We start from the raw sequence: 11502 nt of genomic DNA, 5'->3' as shown, positions 1-11502 counted from the left end.
GTCTGTCTCCAATTCCCCCTCCCAGACAAACAGGCATATTCTTATCATCATCATCAATGGTATTTATTGAGCTCCAGCCTTGTGCAGAGCACTGTACTAAGTGCTTGGGAGAGTACAGTACAGCAGTCATAGATATTGTGAGCCCCTCAAGAGACAGTATACTCTTTCCCAGTACTTAGTACAGTGCTCTGCATACAGTAAACATTTAATAAATACTTCTATTACTATTACTTGGTTATATAAAAAGTCACTCAGTCTGGTTTAGGGAGTCAATTTAAAACAGAATGGAGCCTGGGGAATGAAGAGACAATCCATTTAGCTTTAGAGATGTGCTAAAATCACCTAAAGTTGATTATAACTGGAATTAGTGTGTACTGAAGATGCACCTGGGTTTGATAACTAGTGGCGGCAATCTCAGGAGATCTTCAAAAGGTGGCACTATTCCTAAATTTCACAAAAGAAGAAACTTTCTCAGTAAATAAATAGCTCTTTGAACTGGAAAATAATAGTAATATTATTTAAGCACCAATTCTAAGACCTGGGAAGGAAAACATGAGAGAGAGTTATAATATAGCCCTTGACTCTCAATCTGCTCACAGTCTAATCAATCAAATGTATTTATTGAGTGCTTACTGTGTGCAGAGGACTGCAGTAAGCACTTGAGAGAGTGCAATGTAATAGAATTGGTAGGTATGTTCCCTGACCACAATGAGCTTACAGTCTAGTGGGGGAGACAGACAATAATATAAATAAATAAATTACAGATATGTTCATAAATGCTGGGGGGCTGAGGAACGGATGAAAAAAGGAGAAAATCCAAGTTTGAGGGTAACTCAGAAGGGAGTAAGAGAAGAATAAAGAGGGGAGAGGGAAATCCCAGAAAACACATAAGAAGAAATAATAAAATAGAGACACTACATGAAAGACAAGGATAATAATAATAGTAATGGTATTTATTAAGCTTTTACTACGTGCCAGGCACCGTTCCAACTGCTGGGGTAGATACAAGGTACCTACTCCACACAAGGCTCACAGTCTTCATCCCCATTTTACAGAGCGGGAACTGAGGCACAGAGAAGTTACATGATTTGCCCAAGATCACAAAGCAGACAGGAAGTGGAGCAGGGATTGGAACTAATGACCTTTTGACTCCCAGGCCCATACTCCATCCACTTGGTCATGAAGGATATGTACAAAACATGAAAACTGAAAGAGAAATAGGATATTGTGTCTAGAGAAGTTGAGCTTTTTGGCCCCCTTACTGCTTGGAGTCCAACAGTCGACACAGCCATGGTCATAGCAACAGCCAAGGCCTTCCAATGTTCGAAGTGGTGTGGAAGTCACCCAATGCTTGTGTAGGCTTCTCTCCCTGCTGGTGCCAAAGTTTCAAAGAGTGAAGTTTCAGGCTGATGGAACAGAGAAGGAGAATGAGGCACTGCAAGGCGTAAAGACATGTGCAATTAATCCTTCTATCCCTGCTGCTGCACTGCTCCAGTAGTAACTAAACTTTAATCCTGGGATTTCAAAACTACTTGAAACACTTCTGTATCCTATGTAACAATGCCAAAGAATTTAAACCACAGCAGCAATTTGTAATAGGTCAAATCATTGTGGGCATATGCAACAGAAACATATGGAAAGAACTACTAGAAGTGGATGAACGGATGTAAACAAAACCTTTAAAATATGTCAAGTGGATGAAGTTAATTGTTTACATAAAATATTGACTATCCATAACAACAGGCAGGAAGAACCAGAATTAGGAAAAGGTGGATAAGAAAACTTGACAGGACAATGAGAATGAACATTTCATTAGGCCGCAAAATGTACATTAGATGTCCTCTATTTGGAAATATCTGTTGCTCTGTAATATGGTCATTTTGCATTAAGCTGTAGTAGCAAAGATGAGTTAGGAATTAAAATACAGCAACACATAAAATTAATTAAAAATGACAACCACCTCCTTAAGCAATTTATAGTGAACAAGAAGGACAAGATAAATATGGTGATAGAAAATTAAAAAATGAACAGAAACAGTCTAGAAACACAGTGGTTCCAGCTCTGCCACTTGTCTGCTGTGTGGCCTTGTGCAAGTCACTTAACTTCAATGTGCCTCAGTTCCCTCATCTGTAAAATGGGGTTTCAATACCTGTTCTCCCTCCTACTTAGAATGTAAGCCCCATCTTTTATTGCCCCCCCCCCCCCCCCCCACTTCACCTGGCTACTACTTCAACACTTCCATGGCAGTTGAGTCTCTGGGTTCTCACATGTATGAGCTGTTTATAATTTATCCCTTCTTCCTACCTGTTAATTATTTTAATGCCTGTCTTTCCAGCTAGACTGTAAACCTCTCAAGGGCAGGGATCATGTCTAATCTTCGAATAACTCTCCCCTAAGGGTATACTATAATGATTGATTGATCCCAAAGATTTGAGTGTGAATATTAAAGAGAATGAATTTACTAGGAAAGTAATGCCTTTTCCTCACCTCTCAAGGTCACACCTGGAGAGTTTCCAGTACTCTAGCAGTCTCAACAATGGGAGGAAGAGTCAAGCAGAGGCCTAACCATTCCATTCCTAGCTTGGACGGTGGCTAGAGAGTGGAAGGCAATCTGCTACAAGTCAAAACTCACCTAAACTGGGCAGCAGCAGCTTGGGAGAGAGTTGAGGGCAGAGAAGTAGCATGGCTTAGTGGAAAAAGCCTGGGCTTTGGAATCTGAGGTCATGGGTTAAAATCCCAGCTCCACCACTTAGCTGTGTGACTTTGGGCAAGTCACAACTTCTCTGTGCCTCAGTTACCTCAGCTGTAAAATGTGGATGAACACTGTGAACGTGGGACACCCTGATCACCTTGTAACCTCCCCAAGCACTTAGAACAGTGCTTTGCACATAGTAAGTGCTTAATAAATGCCATTATTATTAGTATTATTATTATTTTTGCTTGGAAACCACTTCCATATTTTTACCAAGAAAACTCTATGGATACACTGCTAGAACAACTGCAGGTGGAGGTGGGGTGTTCTGGGAGAGATGTGTCCATGGCATTGCTATAGATCGGACATGACTCGACAGCATAATATAACAACAACAATGTCTTTTCTTAATGGTATATTAGCCTAGAAAAATTTGGGCACTTTGAAGACAGTTTTAGTTAGTCTTGCAGCTGACATTTTGACTCTAGTTCTCTATTTTCTGTGCTCACGATGGGTCCTCATGTCTTTCACCGGTCCTTCAGGATTTTCTAGTGCATCTTTGATCATCTCCCATAAAACCCACATTTTTCCAAAACATCGTTTGTCCATACCTGTTATTTTAATCTTCTCAGCTTGTAGCAGTTATAAGTGATTTTCCTTTCTCCAACATTTTCCATTCAACAACCTTTTTCATCTTTCTTTAATTTACATAAACAATGAGAATGCCTGTTATACTGCAGTATTCTCTTCATTTTCATATTTTCTGCCATCATGTCTGTCTTGATGTATCCATAGTTGGTTTCTTTCTTATTCATTGTAAGTTGCTTAAGGCGGCAGCTGTCATTTTTAATTGATTGTATATGTTGCTGTATTATAGTTCCTGAATTCCCTTTTCTAATACAAACTACATCAAAATAACAAAATCAACTGCAGCAGGAACAGTTTGATCCAAATGGAGAACATTTTTGTGATTCAAATTCTTAGCATAATTTTTGCAGATAAGAAAATTTCCATTCTAGATGTCATTGTTTTCTTGATCCACCTTTCCCTAATTCTGGTTCTTCACTGCCATATAACCTTGCCCATTGTCATTGCCAATCAAGATTGTTTATAAAGAATTAGCCTCATCTGCTTGACATATTTTAATAGTTCTGCATAAATCCAGTCATCGTTTTCCAGTTTTTTCCCCATATATACCCCATTTCCTTTGCCAAAAATTATTTGATGTTTAATGAAGAATTCAGCTAGACTTTCAAAATTTCAGCTTAGCCCTAAATTCTTTAGAATTATTTAAATAGACAGTCAAGTTTTGCCCTATACCTGATATCATATAGGAATTTTGAATCTTTCAACTGTCTCCCACTTAAGGAAACAGCAATATTGAAATCTCTAGATTATCAACCAATGAATCAGTGAAGAAGCAGCATGACCTAGTGGATAGGGCACGGGCCTGAAAGTCAGAAGGACCTGGGTTCCAATCCCAGCTCTGTCACTTGTCTGTTGTGTAACCCTGGGCCAGTCACTAAAATTCTCTGTGCCTCAGTTATCTCATTTTTAAAATGGGGATTAAGACTGTGAGCCCCATGCAAGACAGGGACTCTGTCCAACCTGAAAACCTTGAATCTGCCCCAGTGCACAGTGCTGTGCCCGTCACATAGTAAGCACTTAACAAGTACCATTAAAAAATCAATGACTCATTCTATTGGCCATATTTATTGTGTACCTGCTGTGTGGGGAACCGGGGAAGCCCTTCCCTTATGAAATATATGAAAATCCAACCTTCTGCAAATCCTCTCTGAGGCTGAAACCAATAGCTGTCAGATCTATTTAAACCTCCAGTAAAAACTGTTTTAGACAGGGTCCCTGTCCTTCAGTAGGGCTCAGCTATTCCATAGTTTGGTAGAAGTTTCTTATTCTCCCCTGTATTGTTATAAATTCCCTCCTGGTACCATGTAGGATGATTTTCAGCTATAATCAAACCAGTCACTGCATGTTTTTATCTGACTCCCAGTCCTATGCTCTTCTCAATAGGCCATGATGCTTCACTACTGCAATTTATAATATATTAGTATATACTCTATTATCCTGCTAACATCCATTCTCCTCAAATGTCCTACACAGTCCAGTTGTGTTGTGGTGAGCCTAGCTTCAAGGCTAGGAAACTAATGTTATTTATGATTCCATCCGGTCACTGGATGTTGCATACGTCCTATATAATGTGAAACGAACTGAGGAGCCGATCATTTAGCCATATAATCATTTTGTGAACAGATTTTTTAGAACTAGGTATCATCCAATGAGGCAATTATCGCATGCTTATCTCACAAGCAGACAAAATGTATCTGAGGCTATCAGGCCAATGAGTCAATAAATGAGAATATGAAAATCAGCAATAGCCCCCAAAAGAGTTTATACAACAGATCAAATGATATAAAAATAACACATGGTGTGGCACGTTATGATTCTTCCTCCCATAAATAATGTTATCTGCTATCCTTTATCTTTTAGGATATTATAGAGTCCCAAATCCAGAAAGCCCTGAGCTACACTATCTTGATTTTTTTTTGCCCCTAATATAATGAAGTATAATATCTTCACCACCATGGCACATTGAGACAGGGCAAGTCTCTTAGCAAAACTGCTATTAAGTGTGATCAACAGATGATACATTTCATTTTGTTGCCAAACATAGACTGGGTTAACGATTTATTCTGCTTACAGAAATGAATCACCAACCATTGCTAGGAACGGTAAACATGAAAAATATTTAAAGGCTGGTAATATGTGGCAAGTAGACTGAAATGCTTTACAAAAGCAAATGTAATAATAGAGGGAGTGGAGCGCTATAAGAATTAAATAATGAAAATGGCATTCAGAAATCCATTAGCAAGGACCGCTGATGCTTTGCAGCCCGGGAAGAATGTAGTATTTTAAATGTAAGCAAAGATTTTTGCTTTTAAAATCCTAATGAAGATGTACAAAAAAGTACTAAAAGCCACGGGGAAGTCTTGAAAATCAAAACTGTCAAAACAGGCTAGTGCCTTGATTCATAATGGACTACAAAGTCAATACTGAGCATGTTAGTTAAATTACAGTGAACTCCTATTAAGTGCATGCATTGGATACCTTTCACTGGGCCCATTTTTTCCCATTCTGGGGCTCTGTTTGTCATCGCCAGCCTCTGGATCTGGGAGGTTTTAAAAACTGAGGTCTCTCAATGATATATGATGGCAGTTAGTAAATAAAGATGCCAAATTTCCTTAGTCTATTATCAAGTGGTGAAATGATTCCTTCTAAAACACTGCATTTCCTATCCATTTTCATTCAATTGTATTTATTAAGCGCTTACTGTGTGCAGAGCACTCTACTAAGCTCTTGGGAAAGTACAGTACAATAATAAACAGACACATTCCTGATATTTCATGAAATTCTGACTGATAGCAGCCCAACGGGGGTTGTGGAAAATGACTGACAGTGATGTTTGGGTATAAAGAAAAGGCTAATGATGAACACACTATAGAAACGAACGCTCCTCCACCCATCAGTCAATCAGTAGCATTTATCAGGCATTACAGAGCAATGTATTAAGCACTTGGGAGAGTACAACAGAATTAATACATCTGATTCTTGCCCTCAGGAAGACTACAATCTAGCTGGATTGTAAAATAATAAACTAAACTAACAGATATTACAGAAAAGAGTTAAGGGGGTGAAGGTAGAGGGGAGGGATAACCACCCAACTACTTATGTAGCACAGAAGTGTTGAAGTAGCAGTAGGAAAGATATAAGGTTGGGAAATTCAAAATTAATCAGGATAAGCTTCCTGAAATGTCATTTCAAATGGCTTGAAGATGGGGAGACCTATGGTCTGTTTGATGTGAAAGGGGAGGGCGTTTCAGGCAGTGGGGAATATGTGAACAAGAGGTCAACATTAGGAAAGATGAAATTGGTGCAGAGTTAGTAGTGCGCTTGAAAGAAACGGAACATGCAAGCTGAGGTATAAATTGGGGAAGAGAACAGATAAATAGAAGAGATGTAAGTACCTTAAAGGCAATGGTAATGGTTAGATGTTACTACTTGAGGCAGACAGGAATTGACAATCAATTGGAGGTTTTGAGGAGAGGAGATTTGTGGACAGAACAAGATTTTAGAAAAATGATCCAGGCAGCTGAGTGAAGTATGTACTGGAGAGATGAGAGCCTGGAGGCAGGGAGGTCGGCAAGGAGGCTGATGCAGTACTCAGGCCAGGAAATGACAAGTCCAAAGATGAAGGTGATGGCCATTTGGATGAAGAAGAAGGGGTGGATTTTGGAATAGTTATGTAGAAAGAACTGGCAGGATTTGGCAACATTGAATGCTGAGAAGCTGAGAAGCAGTGTGGCTCAGTGGAAAAGAGCACAGGCCTTGGAGTCAGAGGTCATGGGATCAAATCCCGGCTCTGCCAATTGTCAGCTGTGTGACTTTGGGCAAGTCACTTAACTTCTCTGTGCCTCAGTTACCTCATCTGTAAAATGGGGATTAAGACTGTGAGCTCCCCATATGATAACCTGATCACCTTGTAACCTCCCCAGTGCTTAGAACAGTGCTTTGCACACAGTAAGCGCTTAATAAATCCCATTAGTATTATTATTTAAATGAATTGAATTGCACAGATTGAATATAGGTGTTGAAAGAGAGAGAGGTCAAGGAAAATGTCTAGTACTTAGATGGTAAACCCTTAGGGCTTAATTAAAGGTTGAGATCTAGACTGTAAGCTCGATGTGGGCAGGGAATGTGTCTGTTATTTTGTTATATTGTGCTCTCCCTTGTGTTTAGTAAAGTGCTCTGCACACAGTAAGCACTCAATAAAAGTGATTGAATGAATGAATGAATGAATAAATACAATTGACTGACTTACACCAGCACAGACTGAAAATTTCTTTCAATCTAATCACTCGAATCCTTGCACTTCTTAGCATCAAACACTTGGTAGAAATAACACATAGAAAGCTTTTGTAAATGATTTTGCCTTCATGAAAGAGGTTTTCCCCCATACCAAATTACCAATTACCAAATATGCTACAATTTTTAAAATCTTTAAGATCTCTGGGGAAGAGAGCTATGGAGGCAGACTATTTGGATGTTGCAGAAAACTTTGGCTAGCTTTATTTTTTACCAGTTTTTTTCATGTAAACATCTGATGATTTCACACCAATTTCTGGAAAATATTAACATTCAGATAAGCTTCAAAGCCTTATGTTACTAAGAATTAATTCATTCTTTCAAAAGAGTACTTCACATTTACTAGTACGTCATGCTCTGCTATATCATACATTATTAATTACACCTGTCAAAACACATATAACTGCATTTTGTGATACACTCAATTTTGAGTTTTACATTTTTTATAATAGTCCACGGTATTGGAGTACTGTGCATGTTTTTTGTGCCCTCTCTAATCACTATGAATCAGGAACATCCTTTTATATAGACATTGAGTCTTGCACCTACATTAAATTCTTGATATACATTAGACACTTTGTGAGGAGCATTCACTCTTTCACTGGGAGTCCATTTAGTGCATATTGTGGGCAGGGAAAGCATCTACCAACTCTGTTATAATGTCCCCTTCCAAGCACTTAGTACAGTGTTCTGCACACAGTAAGTGCTCAATAAATATGATTGATTGTGCATATAGTGGTCTTAATGAATACATGTTCTTCCCTTGGGCTTAACTTTCAGGAAACTCATTTTAGGCACTTGAAGGATTGATCTACTTATTCATTCCAAAACACAAAAGCATCATGTTCACATATATTTTTGGAAGAGCATTAAGCTAAGGTGATTTATTATTAGCAAAAATAGACCTACATTTTCTATCTTTTCCCAAATATTTCCCATTAAGATGAAAGATGAGATTCTGAAGTAAGTTTAATTTAGAGGTTAGCCAGCCAACTGAACATCAATCAATAAATCAATTAATGGTATTTATTGAGCACTTACAGTATGCAGAACACTGCACTACTAAGCCTGTGGAAGAGTACAATACAACAGAGTTGGTAGACACATTCTCTGACCAAAATAAGGGTACTGTCCAGAGGGGGAGAAACAATAACATAATTAATTTATAGATATGTAAATAGGTGCCGTGGGCATGAGGGTGGGGCAAACATATAGAACTGATATGGTAAAGCCTATTGCTTGAAAGGTTCACATTTGCTTTCTGATACTGTGAGCTCTGTCTTTGCAGGGCACAATTTAAAGAGAGCCATTATTGGAGTTGAGGGGTTTTTTTAGCATTTGTTAAGTACTTTAAGCACTTACTATGTCCCAGGCACTGTGCTAAGCACTGGGTAGATACAAGTTAATCAGGCTGGATACAGTCCCTGTCCCTCATGGGGCTCATTCTTAATCCCCATTTTACAAATGAGGTAACTGAGGCAGAGAAAAGTTAAGTGACTTACCCAAGGTCACACAGCAGACAAGGTGTAGAGCTGGGATTAGAATCCAGGACCTTCTGACTCAGCTGTGGGGTGGCAATAACAGCGAAACCTGCTGGAAGTTTTCTTCTTGCTCTGGGTAAACACAGTCTCAGAGCCACACAAGTGTTAAAGCAACACACACAGGCTAATAACACTGGAGCCACTTCCTTCTCCCTTCATTTCCTCACACCCTGCCTGGATCCAGTATCAATCAACTCTGCCCACATAAAATAATAATAATGACATTAATAATAATAATGATGATTATTTGTTAAGTACTTACTATGTGTCAAGCACTGTTCTAAGCCCTGGGGTAGATGCGAGGTAATCAGATTGGATACAGTTCCTGTCCCACATAGGGACTCACAGACCTAATCCCTGTTTTACAGATGAGGTGACTGAGGCATGGAGAAGTGAAGTGACTTGCCCAAGGACACAGAGCAGACAATTGGAGTCGGGATTAGAACCCAGGTCCTTCTGACTCCCAGGCCCATGTTCTATCCAAGAGGCCATATTGCACAGATCAGGACTCCCTCGCTTTGGCACTGCATAAGGCTACCTCATTCCATGGTGCCACCCCCACCAGTATCAACAGCAAGAAAGAATGTGATAGTCCAAGAGCCAAGCTGCCTCCCACAGCAGGAACAAGACATTCTCCCCTTAGCTAGTTAGCCTCTCCCTTACTTCCAGGAGAGCAGACCCAGATAGCACCAACCCTCAAAAATGGTCACTTGAAAGACTCACAACGTTGAATTTTATCCCTGATTTACAAAGCTCAGATCCAGCGGGGGATAGCTTGTTTGGCATTGTTACAAGCTGAGACATAGGTGTTTACTCACAGGGCCGAGCTTCCCCAGCCCTAGGATTGGGGCATAAAGAGAGATGCAAGTCTCCAGCTGCGTCTAAAACAGGCTACTTCCCATAACACACAGAGGATCGTCTTAAAAGGAATTTTTGCACCTACTCTCCCTCCCCAGGGTTGATTCTGATTCCCACACAAACTGAAAAACGCTTTAGTTCAGTGAAAGAAAAAGTCCATCTTTAAGCTCACTTACCGGGTTTTGTATATAAATTTTATTTTACATCAGAAAGTCAGTATTATGTGAGCATTTGATTCTGACCAACACTGTGTGACGGAAGACTCACATTATAGGACGTGTAACTTGATTCACGCCACTTGCATATGCATAACCGTTTATGCTGACACCATGCCGTGTTCTGACAGACTGTATTAATGGGAGAACATTCCCTTATTTCCTAATGGTGTTCTATCCAAAATTCATAGTAAAAACATGTGTTATAGAACTGAAGGTATTTCTCCTTACGTGTTTATTCTAATTTTAGGCATACTAATATAATATGAGTTTTTCAATCAAAGTTCTACTTTCAAATCAATCAATCAATTGTATTTATTGAGCACTTACTATGTGCAGAGCACTGTACTAAGCGCTTGGGAAGTACAAGTTGGCAACATATAGAGACAGTCCCTACCCAACAGTGGGCTCACAGTCTAGAAGGGGGAGACAGAGAACAAAACCAAACATATTAACAAAATAAAATAAATTGAATAGATATGTACAAGTAAAATAGAGTAATAAATATATACAAACATATGTACATATATACAGGTGCTGTGGGGAAGGGAAGGAGGTAAGACGGGGGAGATGGAGAGGAGGATAAGGGGGAGAGGAAGGAGGGGGCTCAGTCTGGGAAGGCCTCCTGGAGGAGGTGAGCTCTCAGTAGGGCCTTGAAAGGAGGAAGAGAGCTAGCTAGGTCGATGTGCGGAGGGAGGGCATTCCAGGCCAGGGGGATTGATGTGGGCCGGGGGTCGACGGCAGGACAGGCGAGAACAAGAACGAGAACGAGAACGAGGCACGGTGAGGAGATTAGCAGCAGAGGAGCGGAGGGTGTGGGCTGGGCTGTAGAAGGAGAGAAGGGAGGTGAGGTAGGAGGGGGCGAGGTGTTTCTGCCTGATGCGCAGATTGATTGGTATTTTAACAATTAAGCCTTCCAGTCTGGAGAACATCTTAGCTTTCACAAAACACAGATGTTCAGCCCTGAATTCAACCTAGTCTTTCGGACTCCAAGTGTTGGCCTTGGGCAATAGCCAAACTAGAGACAAGCCATAGGGATTCTTTTAGATGCTTACAATTGACAATGACTAAGAGTCTGACTGGTTTCTAGGAGACAGGAGTCTAGGCATACATGTCAGTGGAACTGACCTTTCTTTGAGACCTGGTGAAAATAATAATAATAATCATGGTTTTTGTTTAGTGCTTACTATGTGCCAAGCACTGTTCTAAGCTCTGGGGTAGATACAAGGTAATCAGGTTGTCCCACGTGGGGCTC

At 40.0% G+C, this 11502-nt stretch overlaps 1 non-coding gene across 1 annotated transcript; it reads left to right on the top strand.

The window, feature by feature from the left end:
• Positions 1 to 2484: 2484 nt before the first annotated feature.
• On the top strand, positions 2485 to 2622 carry LOC119938846. Its single transcript, XR_005454544.1, has one exon. It is a non-coding gene; the product is annotated as a small nucleolar RNA SNORA7 (small nucleolar RNA).
• The last annotated feature ends 8880 nt before the right edge of the window (positions 2623 to 11502 follow it).

The sequence above is a fragment of the Tachyglossus aculeatus genome, chromosome 16, assembly GCF_015852505.1.
Source record: "Tachyglossus aculeatus isolate mTacAcu1 chromosome 16, mTacAcu1.pri, whole genome shotgun sequence".
NCBI classification, from domain to species: Eukaryota; Metazoa; Chordata; class Mammalia; order Monotremata; family Tachyglossidae; genus Tachyglossus; species Tachyglossus aculeatus.
Note: the sequence above shows the minus strand (reverse complement) of the source record. Positions and strands in the feature narration are given on the sequence as shown.